General features: G+C 51.4%; 1 pseudogene; it reads right to left on the bottom strand.

Moving 5' to 3' along the window:
- Window positions 1–1,393: 1,393 nt before the first annotated feature.
- Window positions 1,394–10,442, bottom strand: LOC120678268 (annotated as a pseudogene).
- Window positions 10,443–20,303: the final 9,861 nt, after the last annotated feature.

Genomic DNA, 20,303 nt, shown 5'->3' with positions numbered 1-20,303 from the left:
CAAAATTGATATAATTGGTTATCTATACCTAAAAATCCCCATCCTCCTCCTTCACGCCGGCCGCCGTCTCCTTCTCCCTCCCCGACCTTCTCCTCCCCGCCTCCTTCTCTCCGACCCTCCACCTTGCCGCTGCTCCTCCTCCCCTCCCGGCGAGGATGATGCGGTGGTGGAGGTCCATAAGGGCAGCGGGTGGGCGCCACCTCCTCCTCTCCCACCTCCTTCTCTCCGACCCTCCACCTTGAGCTCGTCGCCGCTCCTCCTCCCCTCCCAGCCAGATCCGCGGCAAGAAGGGAGGCGCCCGGGAACGGATCCACGGGGTAGCGGAAGCGCTCCTCTCCGACCTCTCCACCTCGCCGCCGCTCCTCCGCCGCGCCACTCCAAGTCCGCATCTTGCGGGGAGGCGGCGGGCGGGCGGCGCCGTGCTCGCATCTTGCGGCAGGAGCAGGCGGTGGGAGTGGGAGCGGCGCCCCGACAGCCGGCGCCGCGCCGTGTCGGCATCTCGCGGGAGGAGTGGCCGGTGGCCTTGCGGGAGCGGGGGCCAGCGGCCTCGCGTGGAGGCAGTGTGCGGGCGGCGCCGCGCGGCGGCCGGCGGGTGCGGTAGTTGGCGGTCGGAAGCCTCACGGGGAGGCGGCGTGGCGGCCAGCGGAAGCCGGAGGTGGCGCGGAAAGCTCCGACCAGGAGCAGTTGGGCTCTCACGCCACATGGCTCCAGTTTTAGCAAACCAGCCTTTGGTTTGGTATATTTGGGTCAAAGAGAGAGAAATTTAGTTAGTTTGCTAAAAAAATTTAGGGATAGATATCCATATACCAAATCTGCTGGAGCTGTTTTTTGGAAAATTTTAGGTATCCTGACAGTTTTTAGGGATATGTATTTATTTTACCAAATCTGCTGGAGATGTTTTTACCGGTGCGTGAGCCACGGCTGATGGTGGCACGCTGTAGCACGTGTTCGGCCTACTTGGTGGTCACGTAGTCATGCGTGCTCGCTGAGTGGTCTGGGGTCTGGGGTGGTTAAAGACCAATGGTGATTTACATTCACTACTACACGGGTACAAGTTTAAGAACATGACTACATGAGCACTGAGCAGGCGTTCTTGTACGGGATGGCTACTTACAAGAGCCATAGGCAGTAGATCCTCGCAGGCCCGGTCCTGAGATTTTGGGGGCTCGGAGCGAGATTTATACTAAGGGCCCTTAGTAATAATAAATAAATAAATAAATAATATATGAACAAATAGTATCATAAAATATTAATACCGAGCAATCTATAGATTACCTCAAAATTTTCTAGTATCAATATCGATTTCATCCAATAATTTCTAGATGACATGATAGTACTTTATGCTGAAATTAAAGATAAAATAAGTTAGCTATGAATGGGCTGTGTAGTAAATTAAAAAAAAAGAAGAAGACAAGATTGATCCAGGAGAGAAACGATTATGGAATTAAACTAACATGAATAGATTATAGATGAATATAACTTGCCTGCCGCCTTGACGCTTGCGTGCTGCGTGCCTGCGTGCATCAGCAGACAACAATTCAGCTTCAGCACATGCGTGATCAGGCCTGGTTGGCCGGTCCAGGCTTCCCGTCGAGCCTCGAGCGCTGCGTCTTGCCTGCAGCCTGCCGTCGCTCGTTGGCCGTCGTCCAATGCGATCATCTCTGCTCTCCGTCTTGTCGTTCGACCTTGACGTAGGTGCCGATGGCGTCGAGGTGGCGGCCGGAGCGCGCGTGGAAGCCGAGGATCCTGCCGCCGGCCGCGGGGAGCGCGAACGGGACGCCGTCCGGGCCCGCGCGCCCGTACGGCCCGTAGGCGCGGCGGTTGCTGACGAGCGTGAGCGCGCGCACCACGAAGCTGCCCTCGAACTCGCCGCAGTGGCCTTCCACGCTGGTGAGGTGCTCGCCCGAGCGAAGGCAGATCTCGGCGAGCTCCCCGCCGGGGCCGCCCCAGAGGTCGGTCCACTCCTGGCGCCCGCCGCGCTCGTACAGCACGGACACGGCGTGGACGGCGTCCCCGTGCCGGACGGCCACCCTGGCGACGCGGTCGACGCCGCGTTTCCACGTCCCGGGCGGCGGCGCCGCCGCCGCCGCCGCATGGCCCCATCCGCACCACGTGTTGGAGTAATGGGCTTGGCCCATTCATTCTAAAACATTAAAAGAATTTAAAGCCCACTATTAATGCTAGGAAATCAATTCTTAATTCTGTACCGGGAATTGAGGAGGATCTCAACCGACTTAAAAGGTGGACTTCGTGTACACCACTTGTGAAGCCGGTAAGAGGAGGACGGTGAACCACACGCGCGCGCTCGCTCGCCTCGCTGGGCCGAGGCCGAGGCGCGGTGCGCGTGCGCGGCCGGACGTGACGTGCAGGTGCGCCGCGGCGCGATGTGATGGCTATTTTGCCGTTGACAGCAATTAATCGTGCGATTAAATGTGCAATTAAATCTGTAATTAATGGCCATAACCGCATCACCTAAATGACTCTGATGGTGTCCAGGTTCAACGATCCTGAGCACCTGAGTCACTATATAAGGAGTGCCATTCCCCTCATCCATTCTGCACCAGAGCACTGAGGCAACTCGGCTCCTCTCTTCTCCCTCTCCAGTGCCATTCCCCTCATCCATTCTGCACCAGAGCACTGAGGCAACTCGGCTCCTCTCTTCTCCCTCTCCAGTTGCAACAACTGAGTTCCCCAACGCTAATTTCTGCGCACACAGAATTAGCGTGAGCAGGCCTTGAGATCCTGCACGGGATAGGCGGGCAATCAGGTTTTTGGGTAACGCTTTAGCGTGACTGCTCAAAAATACTAAGGCTTTGCCCGATTGAACGACTACTTCCTGGTGGACGAGCCGAACGACTACGTCGACTACATTCTGGTGGCCGAACGACTACGTCGACTACATCTTGGTGACCGTTCGCGGGACTGCACTGCGAACTTCTTCCTGCACCGATTTAGTTCGACTACTTCGACTGAGGCCAACCGAGTAGATGTCTACTCCAGTTGGTAACAGCGCAGCCAATGCCTCCGGCAACGGCCCCGCTTTAGGGTATTCCCTGAAACTTTGGTTATTTATATTGTTTATGCTTATATGTGTGATAAGTATAAATATGTTCACATGTTTTATTTTACTCCTTAAAGTCATAGAAATATTGCTAGTTTATACATTTAATTTTGGAATTAAAATATACCAAAAATTGCCTAGATATCTAACAATCCAAAAACCTGATGGTGTTAATAGGCTTTCGGTATCTAGCTTTGCTGCATCAATCAAACCATCACCTTTTGATGGTTCAAATTACAAACGTTGGCAAGAGCGGCTTATACTGTGGTTAACACTATCGAGAGTGATCCATGTGAAAGAGGGTAAGCCTGAACAATTCTCTCCAGAGGAAGGGAGTGCGTTCGATGAGGCTGATATCCTCTTTCGAGGCTTGATTATTAGTGTTCTCAGTGATAACCTGGTGGATTCTTATATCCGGCTGTCAACTGGCAAAGCATTGTGGGATGCTCTTGAGGCTCAATATGGAGTATCTGACGCCGGGAGTGAGTTGTATATCATGGAGCAGTTCCTTGAGTATAGGATGGTCGAAGACCGTTCTGTAGTGGAACAGGCTCATGAAATACATACTCTGGCAAAAGATCTCAAAAATTGCAGCAAAGAGTCCCCATGTGTGTTACCCAATAAGTTTGTGGCTGCAGGTATAATCTCTAAGCTGCCACCTTCTTGGAGGGACTTTGCTACTTCTCTAAAACACAAGAGACAGGAGTTCACAATAGATGGACTCATATGGACTCTTGATGTTGAGGAGAAGGCGAGAGCAAAGGACATACGTGGGAAAGGAGTTGTTGGTGCTTCAAGTGCCAATCTTGTTCAGAAGAACAACTCCCACAAGAACAAGAAAAAGCCACCGCAGAACCAACCAAAGACTAAGAAGACAACCACTTTTAAGAAGAAGAAGAAGACGGGAACTTGCTATGTGTGCGCTAGTACGGATCACTTTGCTGCAAAGTGTCCGAACCGCAAAGGCAACGACTCCGCCAACATGGTTATTAGCGAGCCTGGAGGAACTTCGGGGTACGGTAATTTATTACCTACTGTTCTTTCAGTCTTTGGTTCACCCGAGTGGTGGGTTGACACTGGTGCTAATATTCATGTTTGTGCTGATGCTTCTTTGTTCTCTTCTTACCAGACCGGCGGGACTTCCTCCTTGCTGATGGGGAACGGATCACATGCGCGTGTTCTTGGTGTTGGTACGGTAAATCTGAAGTTTACTTCGGGGAAGACCGTGCAGCTGAAGAACGTGCAGCATGTCCCCACCATCAAGAAGAATTTAGTCAGCGGCTCTCTACTGTGTAGAGATGGTTTCAAATTAGTCTTTGAGTCCAATAAATGTATCTTGTCTAAGTTTGGTGCTTTTGTTGGAAAAGGTTATGAAAGCGGAGGTTTGTTCCGTCTTTCTTTGTCAGATGTTTGTAATAAAATTGCATACAATGTTATTAACGTTGATGAAACAAATGTTTGGCATTCAAGGCTTAGTCACGTTAATTTTGGTTGTATGATGCGCTTAGCTAATTTGAGCTTAATTCCAAAGTTCACTTTTGTCAAAAATTCTAAGTGTCATGTATGTGTTGAATCAAAACAAACTCGTAAGCCTCATAAGACCGCGGAGGCAAGGAGCTTGGCACCCTTAGAATTAATTCATTCCGATTTGTGCGAAATGAATGGAGTGTTGACAAAAGATGGTAAAAAATATTTCATGACTTTGATTGATGATAGTACTAGATTTTGTTACATCTATTTGTTGAAGTCAAAAGATGAAGCTTTACACTACTTTAAAATCTATAAAGCTGAAGTAGAAAACCAACTTGAGAGAAAGATCAAAAGAGTTAGGTCAGATCGTGGTGGCGAGTATTTCTCAAATTTATTTACTTTATTCTGCGAGGAACATGGTATTATTCATGAGAGGACGCCTCCCTATTCACCTCAGTCAAATGGGGTTGCCGAAAGAAAGAACCGCACTCTAACGGATTTGGTTAACGCCATGTTAGATACAACGGGACTTTCCAAGGAATGGTGGGGTGAGGCTATATTGATTGCATGTCATGTCCTAAACCGTGTTCCTATAAAGAATAAAGAGATAACTCCATTCGAAGAATGGGAGAAGAAAAGGCCAACACTGTCATACTTACGTACATGGGGTTGTTTGGCAAAAGTGAGTGTGCCAATAACCAAGAAACGTAAGCTTGGACCTAAAACTGTGGATTGTATTTTTCTAGGTTATGCTATTCACAGCGTTGGATATAGATTTTTAATAGTGAAATCTGGAGTACCTGACATGCATGTTGGAACTATAATGGAGTCCAGAGATGCTACATTTTTTGAAAATATTTTTCCCATGAGAGATGAAACAAGTTCATCTAGGCAAGAGTTCATCAAGGATGATGGCTCTGCTGAGCCGATAGAACACAATGAACATACACTTGTAGAAAATCCTGAGGAGGATAACAATGATGCTCCAAGAAAGAGCAAGAGACAAAGCACTGTAAAGTCTTTTGGTGATGATTTCATTGTATACCTCATAGATGATACACCCAGAACCATTGAAGAGGCATATTCATCTCCTGATGCTGACTATTGGAAGAAAGCAGTAAGGAGTGAGATGGATTCTATTATGTCTAATGGAACCTGGGAGGTCGTTGAACGTCCTTATGGATGTAAACCGGTTGGATGCAAGTGGGTGTTCAAGAAAAAGCTTAGGCCAGATAGTACTATTGAAAAGTACAAGGCTAGGCTTGTGGCCAAGGGTTATACCCAAAAAGAAGGAGAAGATTTCTTTGACACTTATTCACCAGTTGCCCGATTGACCACAATTCGGGTGTTACTTTCCCTGGCAGCCTCTTATGGTCTTCTCGTTCATCAGATGGACGTTAAGACGGCTTTCCTCAATGGAGAGTTAGAAGAGGAGATCTATATGGATCAGCCGGATGGGTTTGTATCAAAGGGTCAAGAAGGAATAGTTTGTAAGTTGTTAAAATCTTTATATGGTCTCAAGCAAGCGCCTAAGTAGTGGCATGAAAAAGTTTGATACAACTTTGACCTCTGCCGGCTTTGTTGTGAACGAAGCTGACAGATGTGTGTACTATCACTATGGTGGGGCTGAATGTAACGCCCCGAAAACTCATCAAGTTAAATCGTTCACTAAATTTGTTCCTCGTCGTTGAGCTCGATCTCTCCTTAAAACCCTAACCCAGTTTCCGGAATCTTCCCTGTTCCGCCAGATCTCCCGGTTCCCCAAAGAGACCCGACACCCGTATCCAGCACCCTGTTTTTCCTCGACCCGCGCGTCGCACTCTCGCGCGCCCGAACGCCAAGCGTGGCCGACAGGCTCCGCGATCGGCGCCGTGATCCCGACGCGGATCCCTCTCTCCCTCTCTCCTTTTTCCCTTTTCTTCCCTCTTTTTTTTTCTTTTTCTTTTCTTTTCTTTTTCCCCATTTTCTTTCTCCCTCTCTCCCCTTCCTTTCTTCTCTGTCGCGCACGCCTGGCCCGCGCCCTCCCCCCCCGGGCACGCCACCCCTGCCCCGCTCGGCCTGCCACCGGGCGCCCGCGCGCGCGCCTCCCTCAAACCCCCAGCGCACGCGCCGCCCTGCAGCAGCTCGGCGCGCACCAGCCCGCGCCCCGGCCGTGCCCAGCCCGCGCCCGCCGCGCCGCGCGCACCGCCGCCCGGACCCGCTCGCCTGCGCCCTGCTCCGCACGCCCGGCCCCGAGCGCCGCTCGCCGCGCGTGCCCGCTCACCTCGCCTGCCCGAACGCGGCCACGCCGCGACCAAAACGCCCGCACACGCCACGCCCTGCCCCCCCCCGTGCCCCACGCCGCTGCTGCCGCCGTTGACGCCGTACTGGCGGCGGCGACCTCGGCACAGGGACGCCGCAGCGGTCGCCGCCTGGCCGAGGCGTCATGTCGCCCCGCCGTGCGCGCCTGCCCACCATTGACGCGCAGCTCTGAGCCGGCCCCCACGCCATTAACACCGCCGAGGAGTCGCATCACAGGTCTCGCCGGCCTCCGCCCGCGTTCCGCCGAATCCCACCGCCTCTCACGCCTATAAAAGGCCCCGACGCCGCTCCTCCGCCCCACACCCCAGTTCCGAGCTCCACAGCCACCCCTCTGACCTCCTAGCACCATTCCCCCCCGCCATTGCCGCCGCCCGAGCGCAGGCCACCGCGGAACCCCCTTCCCGCAGCGCTGCAGCTCGAGCCGAGGTAGGCACCAGGGACCCTGAGCTCTCCATCTTCTTTTTCCTCGAGTCCGGGCCGCCGTCGTGCTTTGCGACGCCGCCGCCACGACGGCCAGGGTTGGTCGCCACCCGCCGCCGTCAAACCACCTCCTACGCGCCACCATCTTCCAAATCAGCAGGGGGAATCGACCTTCCACGGCGCCCGCCCCCTTTTCCCCCTACTCCGGGCTGCCGCCGTGCCCCCAGGCCGCGGGCCCGTGAGCTCCGACGAGCGCCGGCCTCCCTCCCCTGTTTCCCAGCGCGGGGGAGGAAGAGGACTGGCATTTTTGCCAAGAACCCCCTCCACTTTCCTCTATTCGTTAAAGAAACCCCACCCCTTTAGGCCCCTTTTGCATTTAAAACCCCTTCTTTTATTATATTCCCAAAACAAAACCCCTACCTTATAAACTTAATTACAAATAAAACCCTGACCCTTTTTAATTAACCCAAGAAACTTCTAAAATATAAACCAAGCCCCTGCCTACTTAGTCTTAATTACAATTAGGTCCCTGGACCCCTGTTTAGGGCCTAAACGCTCCCCTGACCTATCATTTTATGTGCCTAACGACCCCGGTTTAACCTAAAATTTTACCCCGCCTCTCCTAACTCAGTTCTGGCCATACTATTCAGAAACCACCCAAAAATAATACTCTATGCTCTATATTTCATGTGTTCCCGTTTCGAGCTCGACGACAAATCCTTGTTTTGATTGTGTGTTTGTTTGTGTGCGCTGTAGACCACGGAGTGAACGAAGGAGAACCCGTTGACGAGCAGTGCTGTGAGCAGGTGAACGAGGACCCGATCCGCGACCCCGAGCCCGAAGGACAGGACTTCCCCGAAGGCTTTGAAGACGGCAAGTTCAATCCCATCCTTTGATGCATGTTTCTGTCCTAGTTTTTATAAATACAACCCAAAGGCCTGTTTTATAAATTGCATATGTTTTGCTTGCATGAAAACACGGTTGGATAGCCACCCCCTTGATTTGTGATGATCATTCCTTGACCACCTAGATTAATGTCTGATTTTGTTTGGACGTTAATCGATAATAGAACGCTCAGGACTTTACTCATAATATGCTTTATTTTATAAAGAAAATGTGTGCGTATGGGAAGGGATAAAATGTGGATTTTCGAAAGATGAGTATGGGCGAGATGGACGGCATTTCTGCGTGGATTGCCGATTGGTGTGCTTATGCCTGTGTGGCAGGGCAATGAAGGGAGATATCCATCTTGTCGCATGTAAGGACCGAGTTGGTGTGTCATCTCACCTAACTCCACTATCGTGCAAACCACTCGACCGTTGTATGGGCAACGGCGTAGCATAAATCCCACTAGTTGGTGTGATAGCCATCAGGAGAGCTGAGAGCAACGGGTGACTAAGGAGAAGGGATAAGCCCGGAGTGACTTATGCCCGGTTATACCTAAGTGAATGGTCGATGGCCCCTTGGTGCATCCCGTGATGGCTAGTCAGGCTTAGCTATGGTGGGTAATGGCTATGTTGGGATCTACACCGACACGACGGTGTTCGAGTTGTGGTATCCTGCTTGTGGGTAAAGTTGCACACCTCTGCAGAGTTAAGAATCTATTCGAATAGTCCGAGCCCACGGTATTGGGCGAGTGATGGTGTGGTCACATAACTAGTGTTTCTTTGGGATGGGCTGGTGTGAGTTGTTTTGGAAATGTGTCCGGCAGTTGTGCCGTGTGCTACGACGGACGGGGAGTCCGGTAGCAGTTCTAAAACCTGAACACTGTGTTACTGCAAAAACTGATTTCTAAAAGGTTTTTCATAAAATAAACCCCTGCATAAAATGTCGTTTTTCTGCAAATTAAACCGTAACCTTATCCTTGATTTACCTATGCATAATATTCTGTTATAACCCCCTCCGTGGGTGTGGTTGGACTTGCTGAGTACGTTTGTACTCACCCCATTCTTACTTTTTACAGAAGAAGACCCAGACTTCGTGCCAGACGACGCCGAGTAGGGTTATCGTTCTACACCCAATCTTGCCTGTGGTACCGGCCCTGTCGAGATGCCTCCGCTATCGCAGTACTCTGAGCCTGAGTTAGATCCCGTATTGGTAGCACTCTGGTGTATTGTCGTAGCTTGGTTAATCCTTGTTATCATCTGTATCGAGTGTCCGCCAAGGTTTGTAAGGTTTTGAACCATCTGATGTAATAAATGTGGCATCAGCCTCCTGGGACTGATGTTTTGTATCACATTTAAGTCTTCTCTTATGAGGGGACGCTTCAGGTGGTATCAGAGCCGTAGGTTGGCCGTAGGACGTGACCCTAGGAGCGAAACCCGTTTTCAGGACCTTTCACCTTAAGACTTTTCTATCCTTAATCCTTTCCTCACACAAACACTTACCCTTGGTTCTTGCCCTGTTCCAGATGGCTGACAATGGATGGATCGGCGGAATCTGTTTCGCAGAGCCCGGCCTTCCTAAGTTGTTGATACTCAGCCTGGAACGCATTGGAGTTGTGGATCCGCCAGAATTTCTTTACCGGGAGTACGACTCCAAGGGCACTCTTCGGTGTGACTTGATGATCTTCATAGCAAGGAGCACCCGCTACCCTGATGTGGACCCCTGGTTCATCTCCACCACTGGATTCCGTTTCCCGGATACCTATCGGAAAGCCGCCCGCAAAGCCCTGCGGCGTTTGCGTGTGATCTACAGGCATCACCTCCAGCGTACTCCTATGGGATTTTTCCCGCCGACTGAAGGAAGAGGACGCACATGGATTGCCAGGATGAGAGGACTTGGAAGAGAAGAAGAAGACCTGGAAGACACGGTCTCTCACCTATCCATCTATCTCACCGGCCTGGATGAGCTCTATCGCGAGCAAGCAGCACAACTGAAACAGCAGGTCCACAGAGCAGAAAAAGCAACCCAGGAGATGGAGGAACAACGGTCGAGGACCTTCCATGCCGAGTATTCCCTAGCCGCCCTCCAAGTCCAAATGGATGAGAAAGAGGAGGAACTGGAAGAACAGCGAGCAAGAGCCACACGCGCCGAGGACTCGCTAGCCGCTCTCCAAGCTCGTATGCGGAGGTATGAGGCTCGCTGGGGAATAGGAGGATGGATAGAGGAAGACGCTGAAGAAGAACCCGAAGAGGCTCAATGGGATGTAAACACCCAGACCGAAGAGGAAGAGCCCATGGAAACCCATTGGGACGTTGGAACTCAAACTGAAGAAGAAGAACCTGAAGAAACCCATTGGGACAAAGGTACTCAGACCGAAGATGACATGATGGATCAGTGCCTCCCACTGAAGAAGCGTCCTCTTAGGATCGAGGAAGAGTCCCCATGATAGGAGTAGCCCCCAAGCTAGAACATTTGCCCTAATAATCGTGTACCCATGAAGTTGTACCCCACCTTGTTGCAATAATAAATGTCATCTACCCCCTTTGTGTACCTCAAATATTTGTGCAAGTTTTTCACCATATCTTTGTTTTCAGATGGCTGAGGAAGGATGGACCCAGGGCGACTGCCAAGATGCACCTGGCTTCCCCAGCCTCTTGATCAACGCCCTGGAGAGCCTTGGCGTCACGGAACGCCCAAGGTACTACAGCCGAGAGTATGAGCATCATGGTACTCTCCGCTGCAGGGTGATCCTAGTCGTCGCCAGAAGTGACCGCTACCCCGACATCCTGTCATGGCGAGTGACTGCTACAGGGTTTAGGCACCAGGACACCTATCCCCTAGCCGTCAGGAAAGCACTTCGTTACTTGTGCCGGATTTTTGAAAGACACCTCACCCCCACACCAATGAGGTTCTTCCCACCAGCCATCAGAACTCCAGTTTGGGAAGCTCGAATGAGAAGCCTGGAACGGCGTCGCCATGAAGAAGTCCTCCTGTACCAAGTAGCTACCTACCTAGCCTCCTTGGATCAGCTCTTTGACGAGCAAGCCAACCTGCTGAGGGAGCAGACCCATCGAGCCGAGCAAGCAGAGCTCGCGCTAAGACTGCAGCAGATCCGAGCAGTCCAAGCCGAGGCAAGAGCCGCAGCCGCGGCCAGCAGTGAAGCAGTTGCTCAGGAGAGCCTCAGGCAAGCCCGGGACCAGCGCATGTTGGAATGGACTAGAAGTGGAACCCCAGTCCCGGCAATAGGAGAAGACCATGTTCTGCTCGGGACGCCCGTCTTTGGATGGGGACCGCTCGTTGGAAACTCACTAGCCCCACCCGAGAACCCTGGGAGGTCTACGGCCGCCGCCGCAAGAGAAGCCGCAACGCAACCCCGGGAAAACGGAGGTCTAGAGGATGGCGAACCGGGACCACTCATTTCCCCGGAGATCGTGAGTTCCTTTCCGAGGGAGGAACCCACTCAAGCCGATGAGTCAGCCTAAAGTGCTGGCGACCGTCAGGGGATGAAGCCGTGTGGTCCGAAGAAGTTCTGTGCCCCTTTTCTTTTGAAGTGTGTACCCGGACGTGTAGTACGCGTTTTAGTCGTGTCCCCCGTATTGTACCCCCCCCCTTGCTGTAATAAAGTTGCTTGTGCTTGTTGTTTGTGATGATTGCTTGTTGATTGTGTGCTTGCCGGCAGTAAATAGATACTGCCTTTTCAAAAATACGACTTAACCAACTTAAACATCACCTAATCTTAGTCCCAATCCACTCGTTCTGCAGATGGTTTCCCGGAGCGTCACAAGGGCCTCCCGCGTCAGGGACCCTGCAGCTGCTGATGCAGGAATACACCCTGACGGGCAAAACCATCCTCAGGAGGAACAAGAAGTGAGTCAGGGCAGAGGAGAAAATCATGGTGCACAGCTACCACCACCACCACCACCCTTCGTGGACCTGGCACAAGTAATCCATAACCAGACTCTCATACTAGAGACGCTGGCCAATGCTCTAGTGAACAGGCAGCCACGAGAGCAGACCTTTAATGACAAGCTGACAGCTTTTCTGAGGGCCAAGCCACCCACTTTTGCTGGATCCAGCAACCCCTTGGATGCAGATGACTGGCTCCGCGTGATCCAAAGGAAGCTCGAGCCATTTGGGTGCCAGGATCGAGATAAAGTTCTTCTGGCCGCACATCAACTCACCGGGACTGCCTTAGCCTGGTGGGAAAATTATTGCGCTGCTGCCAGAGATGCCTCCACCATCACCTGGAATGAATTCGTAAGGGAGTTCCGCCGATATCACATCCCCTCGGCCACCATGAAGCGCAAGGCGGATGAATTCCGCGCACTTCAGCAGGGGAGTATGTCGGTGGAAGAATATACTCACCAGTTTATGGAGCTGTCTCGATATGCGCCAGATGAAGTGAACGACGACGAGAAGAAGCAGGACATGTTCAAGAAGGGACTAAACCCAGAACTCAGGACCCTGCTCACTCCTCAGATCTATCCTGATTTCAACACCTTGATGAACAAGGCAATCCTCACCGAGAGGGCTAAGATTGAGGAAAGAAAAGAGAACAAGCGCAAGTTCCTGGAGAGTAAGTCACGCCAGCAGGATCGTTTCCAGAAAACCAGAAGTCTCAGCTACAACGCGCCAAGGTCCCAAGCCCCAATGCAGTACAAAACTCAGTCTCAAGTGACAGGACCACGGGCCCCTAACACACAGCCCAGAAGCCAGAACACCATGAGGGCCTCACAGAATAATGCGAGCCAGGTCACCAACAACAACAGCAATGTGAGGGCCTGTTTCAACTGCCGAGAGACAGGGCATTTCATCGCCGACTGCCCTTATGCCAAGAACAAGCCTGCTACTTCGGCTTTCTCCAACACAGTGAACGGACCCAAGCCAGTTTTGACTGGTGCCAACCGAGTGCCCCTCCGTGGCAACAGCAACAACAACAACAACCAGCAGAGGCAATCCCAGCAGTCTTTTGGACGAGCCCGTGTCAACCACATCGACGCACAGGAAGCTCAAGGAGCCCAGGGCGTAGTACTCGGTGAGTACCTAGTCAGCTCAACTCTTGCAACAGTACTGTTTGATTCTGGAGCATCACACTCATTCATATCCTCGAGTTTTGTGGAGAAACATAAAATACCTACAGTACTACTAAAAACACCCCTAATAACCCGGACGCCCGGAGGAGACATCAGGTGTCAACTGGGTTGTCTACGGGTAAAGATCAATTTAAGTGGGGTAGAGTTTCTAGCAGACCTAGTAGTACTTAAGTCAGAAGGGATAGATGTGATCCTCGGAATGGACTGGCTAAGCAAACATAATGGCCTCATAGGTTGTACGGACAAAGTAGTCCATCTAACAAACCCGGAAGGAGTCCGAGTGACCTGCCATACCCGGGAAAGTGGAGCAAACCCGATGGTGTTTAGCATGGAAGCCAAGTCCTTGGAAGAAGTCCCAGTAGTGAATGAGTACTCCGATGTCTTTCCCGAAGAGCTTCCCGGTATGCCACCAGATAGGGACATAGAATTTGTCATTGATCTTGTTCCTGGAACCGCCCCTATAGCCAAGAGACCTTATAGGATGGCAGCCACCGAGTTGGCAGAATTAAAGAAACAATTAGAGGAACTACAACGAATTGGCTTCATCAGGCCAAGTTCGTCCCCTTGGGGAGCCCCGGTTTTGTTCGTCAAGAAGAAGGACGGAAGTATGAGGCTATGTGTAGATTACCGGGCACTAAACGAGGTCACTATCAAGAATAAGTACCCCCTTCCCAGAATCGATGATCTTTTTGATCAGTTAAAAGGAGCCAAGTACTTTTCCAAGATTGACCTAAGGTCCGGATATTTTCAGCTCAAGATTAGGGAAAGTGACATCCCGAAGACAGCCTTTGTCACCCGATACGGACAATTTGAGTTCACAGTGATGTCTTTTGGACTGACAAATGCACCTGCATATTTCATGAACCTCATGAACAAGGTATTTATGGATGAGTTAGATAAGTTTGTCGTAGTCTTCATTGACGACATACTTATTTACTCGAAGAGTATTCAGGAGCACGAGCAGCACCTGAGGGTAGTTCTGGAAAAACTGAGAGTGCATAGGCTATACGCCAAATTCAGCAAGTGTGAATTTTGGCTGGAGAAAGTAGCCTTCCTTGGTCACATTCTGACCGCGGAAGGAGTGGCAGTAGACCCCGAGAAGGTCGAAGCAGTATCCAACTGGCAGCAACCAACCAATGTCAGTGAGATCAGGAGTTTTCTTGGATTAGCTGGGTATTATCGGAGATTCATTGAAGGGTTTTCCAAGATAGCCCGGCCCATGACAGAGCTGCTCAAGAAAGAGAAGAAATTCACCTGGACGGAGTCGTGTGAAAGAAGTTTCCAGGAGTTGAAGCGAAGATTGACGACAGCCCCAGTGCTAACCCTACCGGATATTCATCGGGATTTTGTTATCTATTGTGATGCGTCCCGACAAGGATTGGGTTGTGTACTGATGCAAGATGGGAAAGTCGTTGCATATGCTTCCCGTCAGCTCAGGACCCATGAGCAAAACTACCCGACCCATGACTTGGAACTTGCAGCCGTAGTGCACGCACTTAAGATTTGGAGGCATTATTTGATTGGAAATAAGTGCGAAATCTTTACCGATCATAAAAGTCTGAAGTATATCTTCACCCAACCGGACCTAAACCTGAGGCAGAGAAGATGGCTAGAATTAGTCAAAGATTATAATTTGGAAATTCATTATCACCCAGGTAAAGCCAATGTAGTAGCCGATGCCCTAAGTCGGAAATCCTACGGGCCCAAGAATGACCATTTACGAGAGGAAATGGCACGATTAAATGTGCACATTGTCCCTCGAGGTTCCAGCCAAGTGCTGAACGTTCAATCCACTCTAGAAGAAAGAATCAGGAAAGTCCAAAAATCGGACAAGGGACTGATGGAAATCCGGAGGCAAACCGGAGAGAATAAGGCCCCAGACTTTCGAGTTGATAATAAGGGAACGTTGTGGTATAAAGACAGAATTTGTGTGCCCCAGAAAGGAGATTTCAGGCAGATGATCATGGATGAAGCTCATAACTCGGCCTACTCAATTCACCCAGGATCCACCAAAATGTACATGGACATAAAACAGAAGTATTGGTGGAATGGGATGAAGGCAGATATTGCACGATTTGTCGCCCGTTGTGATACTTGCCAGAGAATCAAAGCTGAACACCAGAAGCCGGCAGGATTACTGCAACCCCTACCCATCCCGGTGTGGAAATGGGATGAAGTAGGAATGGACTTTGTGGTGGGCTTGCCCAGAACCCAGAAAGGACATGACTCCATATGGGTAATAGTGGATCGCCTTACTAAATCAGCTCACTTCATACCCGTACGGACCAACTATGACGGGGAGAAGCTAGCTAAGCTCTATATAGAGAACATAGTGAAATTGCATGGTGTGCCCAGCCGAATCGTCTCAGATAGAGGAACCCAGTTCACCTCTAGATTTTGGAAAAGTTTGCATAAAGCTATGGGCACCAAGCTAGATTTTAGCTCCGCTTATCACCCACAGACAGATGGTCAGACAGAAAGGGTGAATCAGATCATGGAGGATATGCTGAGAGCATGTGTCCTCACTTATGGCAAGGATTGGGAGCAGAGTCTACCCTACGCCGAGTTCTCATACAACAATGGGTACCAAGCAAGCTTGGGCATGTCACCGTTTGAAGCTCTCTATGGAAGAAAATGCAGAACCCCTCTGATGTGGTCAGAAGTTGGAGAACGTGCCCTAGTCGGCCCCGCACTCATAAAAGAAGCCGAAGAAAGAGTCGCCGAGATTCGAGAAAAGATAAAAACGGCCCAGTCCCGACAGAAGAGCTACGCCGACAAGAAAAGACGGGAAATAAGTTTCAACCCAGGAGATTTCGTGTATCTCAAGGTATCGCCTATTTGAGGAACCCGAAGATTCCAAGTACAAGGAAAATTGGCCCCTCGGTATATTGGACCATACCGAGTTCTGAAGAAAGTTGGAGCAGTAGCATACCGTTTGGAGCTACCAGAAGAAATGTCGGATATCCACCCAGTATTCCATGTCTCGCAGTTGAGAAGGTGTTTGAGGATACCCGAAGTAGAGCATGTGCCGGTTGAAACGATAGATCTGCAGCCCGACCAGCGATATCAAGAGGTACCGGTGAAGATCCTAGACACCGTCACCAGGAGGACCAGAAACTCCGAAGTACGAATTTGCAGAGTTCAGTGGAGCAGACACGGAGTAAAAGAAGCTACGTGGGAACGCGAAGATGCTCTGAAGAAGGAATTTCCCCACCTATTTAGGAACCAGTCGAATCTCGAGGACGAGATTCATTTTAAGTGGGGTAGGTTTGTAACGCCCCGAAAACTCATCAAGTTAAATCGTTCACTAAATTTGTTCCTCGTCGTTGAGCTCGATCTCTCCTTAAAACCCTAACCCAGTTTCCGGAATCTTCCCTGTTCCGCCAGATCTCCTGGTTCCCCAAAGAGACCCGACACCCGTATCCAGCACCCTGTTTTTCCTCGACCCGCGCGTCGCACTCTCGCGCGCCCGAACGCCAAGCGTGGCCGACAGGCTCCGCGATCGGCGCCGTGATCCCGACGCGGATCCCTCTCTCCCTCTCTCCTTTTTCCCTTTTCTTCCCTCTTTTTTTTTCTTTTTCTTTTCTTTTCTTTTTCCCCATTTTCTTTCTCCCTCTCTCCCCTTCCTTTCTTCTCTGTCGCGCACGCCTGGCCCGCGCCCTCCCCCCCCCGGGCACGCCACCCCTGCCCCGCTCGGCCTGCCACCGGGCGCCCGCGCGCGCGCCTCCCTCAAACCCCCAGCGCACGCGCCGCCCTGCAGCAGCTCGGCGCGCACCAGCCCGCGCCCCGGCCGTGCCCAGCCCGCGCCCGCCGCGCCGCGCGCACCGCCGCCCGGACCCGCTCGCCTGCGCCCTGCTCCGCACGCCCGGCCCCGAGCGCCGCTCGCCGCGCGTGCCCGCTCACCTCGCCTGCCCGAACGCGGCCACGCCGCGACCAAAACGCCCGCACACGCCACGCCCTGCCCCCCCCCCCCCCCCGTGCCCCACGCCGCTGCTGCCGCCGTTGACGCCGTACTGGCGGCGGCGACCTCGGCACAGGGACGCCGCAGCGGTCGCCGCCTGGCCGAGGCGTCATGTCGCCCCGCCGTGCGCGCCTGCCCACCATTGACGCGCAGCTCTGAGCCGGCCCCCACGCCATTAACACCGCCGAGGAGTCGCATCACAGGTCTCGCCGGCCTCCGCCCGCGTTCCGCCGAATCCCACCGCCTCTCACGCCTATAAAAGGCCCCGACGCCGCTCCTCCGCCCCACACCCCAGTTCCGAGCTCCACAGCCACCCCTCTGACCTCCTAGCACCATTCCCCCCCGCCATTGCCGCCGCCCGAGCGCAGGCCACCGCGGAACCCCCTTCCCGCAGCGCTGCAGCTCGAGCCGAGGTAGGCACCAGGGACCCTGAGCTCTCCATCTTCTTTTTCCTCGAGTCCGGGCCGCCGTCGTGCTTTGCGACGCCGCCGCCACGACGGCCAGGGTTGGTCGCCACCCGCCGCCGTCAAACCACCTCCTACGCGCCACCATCTTCCAAATCAGCAGGGGGAATCGACCTTCCACGGCGCCCGCCCCCTTTTCCCCCTACTCCGGGCTGCCGCCGTGCCCCCAGGCCGCGGGCCCGTGAGCTCCGACGAGCGCCGGCCTCCCTCCCCTGTTTCCCAGCGCGGGGGAGGAAGAGGACTGGCATTTTTGCCAAGAACCCCCTCCACTTTCCTCTATTCGTTAAAGAAACCCCACCCCTTTAGGCCCCTTTTGCATTTAAAACCCCTTCTTTTATTATATTCCCAAAACAAAACCCCTACCTTATAAACTTAATTACAAATAAAACCCTGACCCTTTTTAATTAACCCAAGAAACTTCTAAAATATAAACCAAGCCCCTGCCTACTTAGTCTTAATTACAATTAGGTCCCTGGACCCCTGTTTAGGGCCTAAACGCTCCCCTGACCTATCATTTTATGTGCCTAACGACCCCGGTTTAACCTAAAATTTTACCCCGCCTCTCCTAACTCAGTTCTGGCCATACTATTCAGAAACCACCCAAAAATAATACTCTATGCTCTATATTTCATGTGTTCCCGTTTCGAGCTCGACGACAAATCCTTGTTTTGATTGTGTGTTTGTTTGTGTGCGCTGTAGACCACGGAGTGAACGAAGGAGAACCCGTTGACGAGCAGTGCTGTGAGCAGGTGAACGAGGACCCGATCCGCGACCCCGAGCCCGAAGGACAGGACTTCCCCGAAGGCTTTGAAGACGGCAAGTTCAATCCCATCCTTTGATGCATGTTTCTGTCCTAGTTTTTATAAATACAACCCAAAGGCCTGTTTTATAAATTGCATATGTTTTGCTTGCATGAAAACACGGTTGGATAGCCACCCCCTTGATTTGTGATGACCATTCCTTGACCACCTAGATTAATGTCTGATTTTGTTTGGACGTTAATCGATAATAGAACGCTCAGGACTTTACTCATAATATGCTTTATTTTATAAAGAAAATGTGTGCGTATGGGAAGGGATAAAATGTGGATTTTCGAAAGATGAGTATGGGCGAGATGGACGGCATTTCTGCGTGGATTGCCGATTGGTGTGCTTATGCCTGTGTGGCAGGGCAATGAAGGGAGATATCCATCTTGTCGCATGTAAGGACCGAGTTGGTGTGTCATCTCACCTAACTCCACTATCGTGCAAACCACTCGACCGTTGTATGGGCAACGGCGTAGCATAAATCCCACTAGTTGGTGTGATAGCCATCAGGAGAGCTGAGAGCAACGGGTGACTAAGGAGAAGGGATAAGCCCGGAGTGACTTATGCCCGGTTATACCTAAGTGAATGGTCGATGGCCCCTTGGTGCATCCCGTGATGGCTAGTCAGGCTTAGCTATGGTGGGTAATGGCTATGTTGGGATCTACACCGACACGACGGTGTTCGAGTTGTGGTATCCTGCTTGTGGGTAAAGTTGCACACCTCTGCAGAGTTAAGAATCTATTCGAATAGTCCGAGCCCACGGTATTGGGCGAGTGATGGTGTGGTCACATAACTAGTGTTTCTTTGGGATGGGCTGGTGTGAGTTGTTTTGGAAATGTGTCCGGCAGTTGTGCCGTGTGCTACGACGGACGGGGAGTCCGGTAGCAGTTCTAAAACCTGAACACTGTGTTACTGCAAAAACTGATTTCTAAAAGGTTTTTCATAAAATAAACCCCTGCATAAAATGTCGTTTTTCTGCAAATTAAACCGTAACCTTATCCTTGATTTACCTATGCATAATATTCTGTTATAACCCCCTCCGTGGGTGTGGTTGGACTTGCTGAGTACGTTTGTACTCACCCCATTCTTACTTTTTACAGAAGAAGACCCAGACTTCGTGCCAGACGACGCCGAGTAGGGTTATCGTTCTACACCCAACCTTGCCTGTGGTACCGGCCCTGTCGAGATGCCTCCGCTATCGCAGTACTCTGAGCCTGAGTTAGATCCCGTATTGGTAGCACTCTGGTGTATTGTCGTAGCTTGGTTAATCCTTGTTATCATCTGTATCGAGTGTCCGCCAAGGTTTGTAAGGTTTTGAACCATCTGATGTAATAAATGTGGCATCAGCCTCCTGGGACTGATGTTTTGTATCACATTTAAGTCTTCTCTTATGAGGGGACGCTTCACTGAAGGAGTGATTTTTGTGCTTGTATGTGGATGACATACTGATCTTTGGCACTAGCCTTAATGTGATTAAGGAAGTCAAAGAGTTTTTATCTCAAAATTTTGAGATGAAGGATCTGGGAGAAGCTGATGTTATCCTTAATATAAAACTGGTAAAAGAGATCAATGGTGGGGTGATTCTTACACAGTCTCACTATGTGGAGAAGGTGTTAAGTCGCTTTGGTTATAGCGACTATAAACCTGTCTCAACACCATATGATGCCAGTTTAATTCTTTGAAAGAACAAAAGGATAATGCGAGATCAGCTGAGATATTCTCAGATCATTGGTTCATTAATGTATTTAGCGAGCGCTACAAGACCTGACATCTCGTTTGCTGTAAGCAAACTGAGCCGGTTTGTTTCAAACCCGGGAGATGATCATTGGAAGGCTTTTGAAA

This window comes from Panicum virgatum, chromosome 6N, assembly GCF_016808335.1.
Source record: "Panicum virgatum strain AP13 chromosome 6N, P.virgatum_v5, whole genome shotgun sequence".
NCBI classification, from domain to species: domain Eukaryota; kingdom Viridiplantae; phylum Streptophyta; class Magnoliopsida; order Poales; family Poaceae; genus Panicum; species Panicum virgatum.
The sequence above is the reverse complement of the archived record's forward strand: the minus strand, read 5'-3'. Positions and strand labels throughout refer to the sequence as shown.